The following is a 10,373-nucleotide window of genomic DNA, read 5'->3' on the forward strand; positions in this document are numbered from 1 at the left end:
AGTCAGGTATAGCCAGAACAGAACCAAAATAAAGCTTCCATACGTCTGCCCCAACAATGTAGCTTAATGTCCAACTTCATAAAGACATCCTCTGCTGCACCAGTGACATGGGTTTCATTTATCACACTAGCCATCCTATGACCTTTCTGAGCAAGATTATTAAATGTGTCAATTAATTATGAGTCAATCAATTAATTAATTGTGCCGTGCATTCACACTCACTAGGAGCTGGTTTGAATCTGTCCCAAACTCATTTCTCCTAGGGTAGAGAGGTGAAAGGGATAGTGTTCTTACTCCCTGGCCCACACAGTCTTGTGCCCATACATTTTTAACTCCTCTGTCTAAACTCTAACTTTTCTCACCTTGGATATGTCAAGTGTCAACACAGAGCTGAGCTGTGAAGAATAAAAGTCTCTGTTTTTTTCATGTTGCATGTGTTGGTTTGGATGCAATCAATATATTCCTCGGCCAAACTGCTGAGAATTCACTTCCCATTCTTTTCCTTGGCAGGAAGAGCCCCCTTAAAATGTTACTCACTTTTTTTTTGGCCATTTGCTTTTGTCATGTATTCTCCAGGGAGTCTATTCAGCACAAAAAAAAACACAAGTGAAATCATTAGTAGGTGGCAGCAGCTGCGTTTAAAATATAATCACTCTGTTTCCCATTGAGGCATCGTTTTATAAATTCTGGCATGTTCGTGACATGATGAGGCCAATGTTGTCACAGCCAGAAGAATCCTTATCTCTTCCTGTGCTTGTTCTGTTGAGGGTCAGCTGAAAGTGTGAAGGGTTCTTTGAGCTTTGGTTCAGCCCTCTGTTTTTTCTTTTCCATAGCAGAGTGCACACAGTAGGGAGCTGTGTCCATGACTGTTGGTGCGATACAATGTTGATACAGTAAGTGGATCTGACCACATGATACATGAGCATGTTATGTGTAGTTTGGGTCACAGATGCATAAATATATCAGGCATGGGAGGAGATGTACTCTTAATAGAAGGAAAGTGCAGAGAAACGTCAGGGCTGTGATTGCATAAAAGGAGTTTCAAAATTTTTAAAAAAAATCCACACTCTACTCTGGATACCTGTTTCCATGGCGATGGAGTGATCGGAATACATATTTGAGCTTCTTTCTCAATATGGTTTTAAAGGTCTTAAAATTCTGACATCAGCCAAGCCAGTCGCTTGTTTGCATGCGACTCTCCAGAGATTGGCAGGTAATATGACATGCACTCCCCTTTCCCCCTTACTGTACCGCAAGATAAAAAATAAAACATATCACAGGCAGCAATTGGATACAGACGTCACGCTCCCGAGACCAACCACCTCTCCAGTTCTGCCAGGAAAACTGGGCAAATACATGCAACTGGACTGACAAGGATTGACCACCCCTTCCATTAGAACAGACATGAGTTGAATGGAGCAGCAGAGTTGGTGGTGCGAAGCCAAGGCTTGCAGTTGAAATGTCATATCTCAGCGCTCAGACTCAGAAACATAGCTGTGATCAGGTACCTAGCCATCAGCAAGGAGTGTCCTTTTTAAAATATTATTTAACTATAGAGGGGAGAGGTGGCTGGTGCAGTGGGTTAGCACATTGTTCAGCCGTTGGGCCTGAGCACGAGTGACTATAATCCTAAACTATATGTAAATGCACAAATATGACATTTAAGTTCTGTACTTGTAACAGCAATGCCAATTTTGTCTCAGATGTGTAAATGTGCAGGAAGAGTGATATTTTAGTCATGCTTTGCTCTTTATGCAAGGTTATTGATATTCTTGCTTGTGATGTCTAATTGTGTGAGCAAGGCACAGTCTCTGTGCACCCTGAGAAAAGATTTCGAGAGCGAACAGTTTAAAGTTAAGCCATATGCAGCCATGTGAAAATTTGTCCAATTAAGATTTTATAGCAATGGGCTGTTTTGTGGATCAGCAAATTACTGGCATGGTAACAAGCAAGAATACCTTTTATGATATTCTGAACCAAAAGTGGAGCCTGATGAATAAAAAGCAAATCCTGCTGATTCTGTAAATCTGAAATAAAAACAGAAAATGCTGGAAACACACAGCAGGTCAGTCAGAATCTGTGGAGAAAGAAAGACAAGTTAACCGTTCGGGTACAGACACTGCTCACAGGGTAGTCTCCTCCACATTGGGGAGACGAAAAACAGGTTAGGTGACTGCTTTGCCAAACACCTCCATTTTATCTTCCAATGCAATCTTAAGCTACCTGTAGCTCGCCATGTTAACTCTCCCCTCCCCCCCACCCCATCCCATCTCCACTCTGACCTCCTTGTCATTGGCTTCTTACACTGTTCCAAACAAACTCAACACAAGCTTTAAGAACAATTTCTCATCTTTCTCCTAGGTCTGAACCCTGACCTTAGGAGCTTCAGACTTCAGCTACTTTTTTAAACTTGTTTTAATTTCATACTTGACCTCCAAGTTTTCCATGATTTCCATCTCTCCAATTGTTCCCATTATCTTGCATTTCCCCAGGCCTCCCACTTCCTTTGCTATATATACTCTCCTTGTTTATTAAATGTTTTAATGTTTCTGTTGCTTGACTGATACGATCTGTTACATGGTTTGTCTGTGTTTTTTTCTACATATTTACCCCTCCTCCCTTTTTATTAATAAGCATTAATAAGCCTGTCGGCCTCTTATTTTTCAGCTCCGAAGAAGCGTCTGAACCTGAAACATTAATTTTTCTCTCAGCACATCAGTCGGAATCTGTGGTGTGCTTCCAGCATTTTCTCTTTTTGGAGCTTGATGTGACAGGCCTGAGAAGGTGCAATGTTAAAAATACGCACAGTGCCAAATACTTGAATGACTCGTAGCACAGTGTGACTGGTGCTGCAAACCAAATGAATAATCTTCTTTCTTGTGCCTTAAATAACTGGCTTGTGCTTGTTTTACAATTCTGTCTTGCAAAGAGTTATGGTGACCATGAAGGTGAAGCATACAACTGAGGCCTGCCCTGGACTGTAGAGAGATCATGGGGGGAGTTTTAACCCCCTAGGATGGCCAGGAGAAGGGTTAAAAATTCAAAAGTCTGAAACCTGACCCCCATCCCGCCTGCAACGTGTCCTTTTAACAGAGGCGGGTTGGGGGGCGGGCGACTTACCTGCTCTCCAGAGGCGGGGCAATCATTTAAATATTTTAATCAGGCTGTGGGCCTCAAATTTAACCACAGTTTTACTTTTAAAACCTGCAGGCCAAGTTTCCCAGGGCTTGGGAAGCCCGGCAGCAGAAGGGAGGCGAGCACAGCTGAATCCAGCATGCAAGTGACTTTCCAGCACTTCTTGTGGGCCTGGAGGAGCAGGAGCGCTTTCCCCTCAGCCCCCCAAACCAGCCTGCTTCCCTCCCTGCGATCTGCCGACCGTCTCCCCCAACCTGCGATTGGACCCCACTCAGCCCTGCGACATGATGCCCCCCACAATCTTTTCCCCATTGTTGGGGCAAAGTACAAAGAGCTTCACTCTGCATCCAAGCCATGTTAAGCTAAGTTGGGACTTAGAGTCATCGGACTGGGTGAAAAATATGATAAAATTTAAATTAGAACAATAAAGCAAACTGACATAATGAGACAGCCTGATTTGGATAGCTCTGACCTTGTCATACTTATCCACTTCAAGATAACTTAATGTCTGGGTTTGACAGTTTGGTTAAAAAAAGGGAAAAATGTAATAGATTGTTCTCTCTTAAGTGGTTTTGCTGTGCTTTGGCTACCTTCAATGTTAATATCATCAATATGTTAATATCTCCAATATGATCTTCAAATATGAGGAAGGAAGAGATTTTTGTTGTTTTTGAAGAGATTTTGTTGTTAAACTTTGTCTGATAACTTTCCCTTGAAGCGCCTTGGGACGTTTTACTAGGTTAAATGTGCTATATAAATGCAAGTTGTTGTTGTTGCAGGACATTGTCCCCGTAAACAAACCTAATAAACAAGCCTACATTAAACGTCCTTGCATTAACAGATTGCAGACATGTAATGGGATCTCCACCAATAGTTGTAGGTTGTTCCCTGTATCTTTGATGACAGTTTCCTGGTGTCCTGTATCCCCATTAACAGGTTGTGTACGTGTTCAGTTACGTCATTAACAGATTATAGGTTTTGCTCGGTGTCTCCATTAAGAGGTTGCAGGGAGTCCCATACCCCTTTAACAGATGGCAGGTGTGTCCTGGTTTTATACATTGCAAATCTGGTCAGGTTATTTCACCAGCTGTTGGTTGCTTTTCACTGATCTTCGACATCCTTTTTTCGCATTATTCTATGACATCTCATGGGGCTGACATTGCAGATGCTCAATTATGGGTAAGACGGAGAGAGAAAATTCTGTCATGGCCTTTGAGGCTCCAAGAAACGAATGCAGGGGATTTCAAGAACTCTCTCTTCTTCAGCAGCATCGAGTCCAATAATTCAATTTACCAATGCTTTCATTTGATCCCCATCAAATGCTAACACTATTGACCTATTCAGAGGTGCTGCTGTACACTATGTCAATATCCAAATCAATAGACTATTTAAAGTACAGCAGCAACCGACTGCATGGGTTGTGAATGTACATTAAACACCCATTACACACGTATATTAGCTGGCATTAAAACAACCAGCCAGCAGGTGGCAGTTTAGCTATGCTTAAAGGATATTCATGACCAAGTGTTTTTTTTATTGTGAGGCAAGTACTTGGCCACCTCAGCTGCCATTTTAAGAAATGCAGGTGTGCAGATATGAGAAATGGCCAGCATGTTACATGCAGACTTTTTGGTTTATAAGAATATTTTGCAATTCCTGATTCTAGTTAGCCTAAGTATTTCAATACCTGACCCGATAATACTTTATGAAGTTATGTTTCCCTAAAGAGCAAAACTCCTGCCTGCTTTCAATTCTGAGAATTTCCACTCTGTCCACTAAGCAGCCTGCGAGATTCGGGATTGAGATTGACATTTGAATTGGTAAGAGCAGAGTGAGAGGAAGCAGATGATGTGTCATAGGAACAGGAGTATGCTACTCAGCCCCTCGAGTCTGTTCCACCATTTAGTTAGATCAAGGATGATCTGTATCTCAACTCCATTTACCCGTCTTTGATCTATCTCCCTTGGTTACCTTTCCTAATAAAAATCTGTCGAAGTAAAAAATTTCAATTGTCAAGACTGAGATCGACAGATTTTTATTAGGTAAAAGTATCAAGGGACATGAATCAAAAGCAGGTAAATGGAGTTGAGGTAAAGATCAGCCTTGATCTAATTGAAATGTCCTTTGAATGTGACCCGGTCTCGAGCGACTGAAGGAGGGAATGAGGGAGAGAAGCCACAGCCCCTGGACGGACCAACCCGGCTGGTGGGAGAGGGGCAGTTCATGTTGGCCTGTACTGTGTGCTGTTTTATAATGTGCTTCATGACAGGAGTCAGGAGCTTTGGTTCTTCTCCCTGAGGACTGAGCCTCACCTCTGTGATGTTGGATTTCCACGGTGGAGTGTTGGAGCCTGTGAATTGTATTAGGCTTGTTTTGGTTTTATTTGTTATTTTTATAACTTGCTGTGTATTGAAAAAAGCCATCAACTTGCACAAATACTTGGGTTGTTAGTTACTTATATCGATGAAGTTTTTGTAGAATCAGTGGAATTTATTGGTGTTTCTCATTGTGGTCAATACTGTAGAAATATCGCAGGAGTAGTTCTTGTTTAAACATTACTTATCCTTAAATCTTTCTATTCTTTTGCATTCTTGCTTCGATTTATAAACTATGTTGCAATTCATGTCACTGAAATCTTTGTATCCTACAAAACAATAAGTTGAAATATACTATTTGGTTATTGGTATATTGGTTATTTATACTGAGACACTCAACTAAGGTAAATGCAATAACATTTGCAAACAGTGGGCAAGTGTTACATAATTGAATGTCACCTGATTAACCCTTCAGGAATACATCCAACCAGAGATGGCAACCCTATTCTCAAATCCTCTTATGTGGGGGAAAGTGAGGCAGAAGGTGTGCTTATAGCTAACCCATACAGACCAGAAAGGTGCCAGTTTAAAAAAAAATAATTCTCGGAATGTGGGCTTTGCTGATAAGCCGGCATTTATTGCCCATCCCTAGTTGCCCTAAGGAGAGGGTGTTGAGCCTTATTCTTGAAACGCTACAATCCATGTGGTGAAGTTGCTCCCACAATGCCGTCGGATAGAGAGTTCCAAGATTGTGACCCAGCAATGATGAAGAAACGTCGATATATGTCCAAGTTAGGATATATGTGTGACTTGGAGGGAAACTTGGAGGTGATGGTGTTCTCATACACCTGCTGCCATTCTAGATGGTGGAGGTTGTGGGTTTGGGACGTGCTGCCGAAGAAGCCTTGGTGCGTTGCTGCAGTGCACCCTGTAGAGAGTGCACACTGCAGCCGTGGTGTGCCAGCCGTGGAGCAAGTGGATGTTTAGGCTAGCGGATGAAGTGCTGATCTAGCGACTGCTTTGTCTTGGATGGTGTCGAGCATCTTGAGTATTGTTACAACTGCACCCATCCAGGTAAGTAGAGAGTATTCCATCATACTTCTGACTTGTGCCTTGTAAATGGTTGAGAGGCTTTGGGGAGTCAGGAGGTGAGCCATTCACCACAGAATGTGCAGCCTCTGACCTGCTGTAGTAGCCACAATATTTATGTGGCTGGTCCAGTTGAGTTTCGGGTCAATGGTGACCCCCAGGATGTTCATGGTGGGGCACTCGGCGATAGTAATGCCATTGAATGTCATGGGGAGTTGGTTAGACTTTCTTTTGTTAGAGATGGTCATTGCCTGGCACTTGTGTGATGCAAATATTACTTGCCACTTAGCAGCCCAAGCTTGGATGTTGTCCAGGTCTTGCTGCATGCGGGCACGGACTGCTTCATTATCTGAGGAATTGCAAATGGAGCTGAATGCTGCAATCATCAGGGAACAGACCCACTTCTAACCTTAGGATGGAGGGATGGTTATTGATGAAACAGCTGAATATAGTTGGGCCTAGAACGCTGCCCTGAAGAACTTCTGCAGCAATATCCTGGGATTGAGATGATTGGTCTCCAACAATCACCACCATCTTCCTTTATGCCAGGTCTGACTCGAGCCACTGAAGAGATTTCCCCCTGATCTTCATGAACTTCAGTTTTATTAGGGGTCCTTGGTGCCACACTCAGTCAAATGCAATCTTAATATCAAGAGCAGTCACTTGCACCTCACCTCTGAAATTCAGTTCTTGTGACCGTGTTTGGACCAAGGCTGTAATAAGGCCTGGAGATGAGTGGTCCTGGTGGAACCCAAACTGAGCCACAGTGAGCAGATTATTGGTGAGTAAGTGCTGCTTGATAGCACTGTTGACAACTCCTTCCATGACTTTACTGATGATTGGGAGCAGGCTGATAGGGAGGTAATTGGCTGAATTGGATTTGTCCTGCTTTTTTTTTAGACAGGACATAACTGTGCAATTTTCCACATTGTCAGGTAGTTGCCAGTGTTGTAACTGTATGGGAACAGCTAGTCTAGGGGAATGGCCAATTCTGTAGAGCAGCTGGAATATTATTGGGGTCCATAGCCTTTGCTGTGTCCCTGGTCTGTTCTGAGTTAGCTGATCTCAGCATGGGAGGGAGTGGGAACTATGGGCGCTAAATTGGGCCGTGTAGCACCCGTTGTTTCGGCACTATACGGCCTCTCCGACATCCAGGATGGTGTCTTGGCTGTGAATGCACGTTTCCTGCGTGACGTGCGTCAGATGCCATCTTGGTATAGGAGTTAGCACAGGCGCAGATTACGAATGCTGGAATCATGTAAAGTAGGGAGAAAATGACTTCATTCAGTGTGCAACGCTGATTTAAAGTGATAGACACCATTTTGGGACTTAACGCTCAACTCAACGCACATTCTTAACCCTGACCATCTGAATGCGTCTTAGAGTGCCTGGAGGACCCCCCCACTAGCCCTATTTAAAGGGACCATGCAGGATTTACAGGTTAGTGGCTGGATTATTGCTCCTGGCTGCCGGGACATTTGTAACTGTTTTTGGAGGTCTCCTAGGCTTCAATACTAGGATGTGGGGACATAGCCAAACATTTAGAGCCAGGACATGCAGGAGTGAAGTTAGGAAATGTTTCTACATGCAAAGGGTGTGAGACATTTGGAACGCTCTGCTGCAGACAGCAGTTGATGCTGGCTCACTTGTGAAAGTTAAATCTGAGATTGATAGATTTCTGTGAACCAAGGGTATTAAGGGATATGGGGCTAAGGCAGATATATAGAGTTAGGTCACAGGTCCACCATGATCTCATTGAATGGTGGAACAGGCTCAAGGGGCTAAATGCCACGGCCACTTGCTGCCTCTTGATATGCACTTTCTTCTCCTGCGTGTGTCTGGGTGATGTGCCTGCCATGGTTGAATAGCTGCCAGTGTGTGTGGCCTGTGAGTTGTGGGTGGGTGGCTTGAAACAGTGGTAATGTGTAAGGGTGAAAGGAAGCATCTGATTAGAAGAGTTGAGTACTGATGGAAAGAGTTTATTGGTATATGGGGGTTGGGGGTTGTAGTGTGTGGTGCAGTTGGTTGGAGACGCCACTTAACAGTTGACCTCGCTCACCTTGACCACTCATGTCAAAGCATTGAACTTCTTCCTGCACTGCATCTATGTTCATGATGCTGTGCGCCTGGCATTGACTTCGTCCCCCGCTGCCTCCCACTGCCTTTTGAGTATATGTCTGGAGGGTCTCTTGACGCCCCCCCCCCCTACCCGCTGCAGATATAGGCCTGGTACCAACTCAGATCGGCAGATTGGTGAGGTCTGGTGTGCAGATTTGAGGATGTGAGATTTAGTAGTGCGCAACCTTTAATCAATATTTTAACATAACTCATCAGTGTATAAACATAGGGATGGGACCTGCATCTGTGTTTTACATGTGCGATGTCTGATCTCTATTCAGACTCCGTGCAGACAGTAGACTGTTATTTTCAGCAAATAACTGATACCAGCTACCTTTAAGTGATTTCTGAGAAACATCCTCCCTTTAAGAGATTGCGCTCCCTCTGGTGGTGGAAAGTGCAAATTGCATTGATTCCACATGCAAGGCCCGGAAAGGAATGCTGATTGCAGATAAGTGCTCCAGGAGTGGGTCCAAACTTGAGTCCTGCCTGCGCAGGGGCCATTGGATGCAGGGTACTAGCACATTGCACTACCCGCGTCCAAAAACGGCCCCATCAAACTTTTCCCCCCATATAATTAGCATCAGTGTCCCTAGGTTAGGGAGGGGAAAATCAGTCAGGTTTCCCAGTCCTGATCCCTATCCAGTGACTCCTGCTGGAAAATGTGTATATTGGCTAAGGGCAGGATTGGGCTCAGCTGTGATGCCCCATGTATTCAAATTGCCTGTTGACACTCACCATCTGGGCTCACAGATGAAGAATAGCCACGGCTGAGATATCGGAGGCTAACTGGTGCTGGCGGAACTAGTTTAACAAGCAATCAAAGTTGTCGAGTGGAGAAAGAGGGGAGGGAAGCAAGTGGTGGATTAATAACAAAAAGTATTATGGCCTTTTGACACTTTAAGTCATGTGAAATGCACAGTAGTATTTTTTTCAGAACCTCTTTTGCAGAGAGTTGGGGTGGAATACTGGATCAGGAGAATGCAGCAGAACTTTCCTGTTGGACCTTGCTATGTCTGAGATAGGGGTGCTTGGCTGTGTCAATGGATGAAGTGATGTTTATTGCTCAGAATCAATTCTTCTCACCTATTATAAGAACATAAGAAATAGGAGCAGGAGTAGGCTAAACGGCCTCTAGAGCCTGCTCCGCCATTCAACAAGATCATGGCTGATCTTCTACCTCAACTCCACTTTCCCGCCCTATCCCCATATCCCTGATTCCCTTAGGGCCCAAAAATCTATTGATCTCAATCTTGAATATACTCAACGACTGAGCATCCACAGCCCTCTGGGGTAGCGAATTCCAAAGATTCACAACCCTCAGAGTGAATACATTTTTCCTCATCTCGGTCCTAAATGGCCGACCCCTTATCTGGAGACTATGACCCCCTAGTTCTACTCTCCAGCCAGGGGAAATAGTCTCTCAGCATTTATCTTGTCAAGCCCTCAAATAATTTTGTACATTTCAATGAGATCACCCTCATTCTTTGAAACTCATGAGAATATAGGCTCATTTTACTCAATCTCTCCTCATAGGACAACCCTCTCATCCCTGGAATCAATCTAGTGAACCTAAGGCAAGTCTATCCTTCTTAGGTAAGGGGACCAAAACTGTACACAGTACTCCAGGTGTGGTCTCACCAGAACCCTATATAATTGCAGCAAGACCTCTTTACTCTTATACTCCAACCCCTTTACAATAAAGGCTAACTTACC

Source organism: Heptranchias perlo, chromosome 14, assembly GCF_035084215.1.
Source record: "Heptranchias perlo isolate sHepPer1 chromosome 14, sHepPer1.hap1, whole genome shotgun sequence".
NCBI lineage: Eukaryota > Metazoa > Chordata > Chondrichthyes > Hexanchiformes > Hexanchidae > Heptranchias > Heptranchias perlo.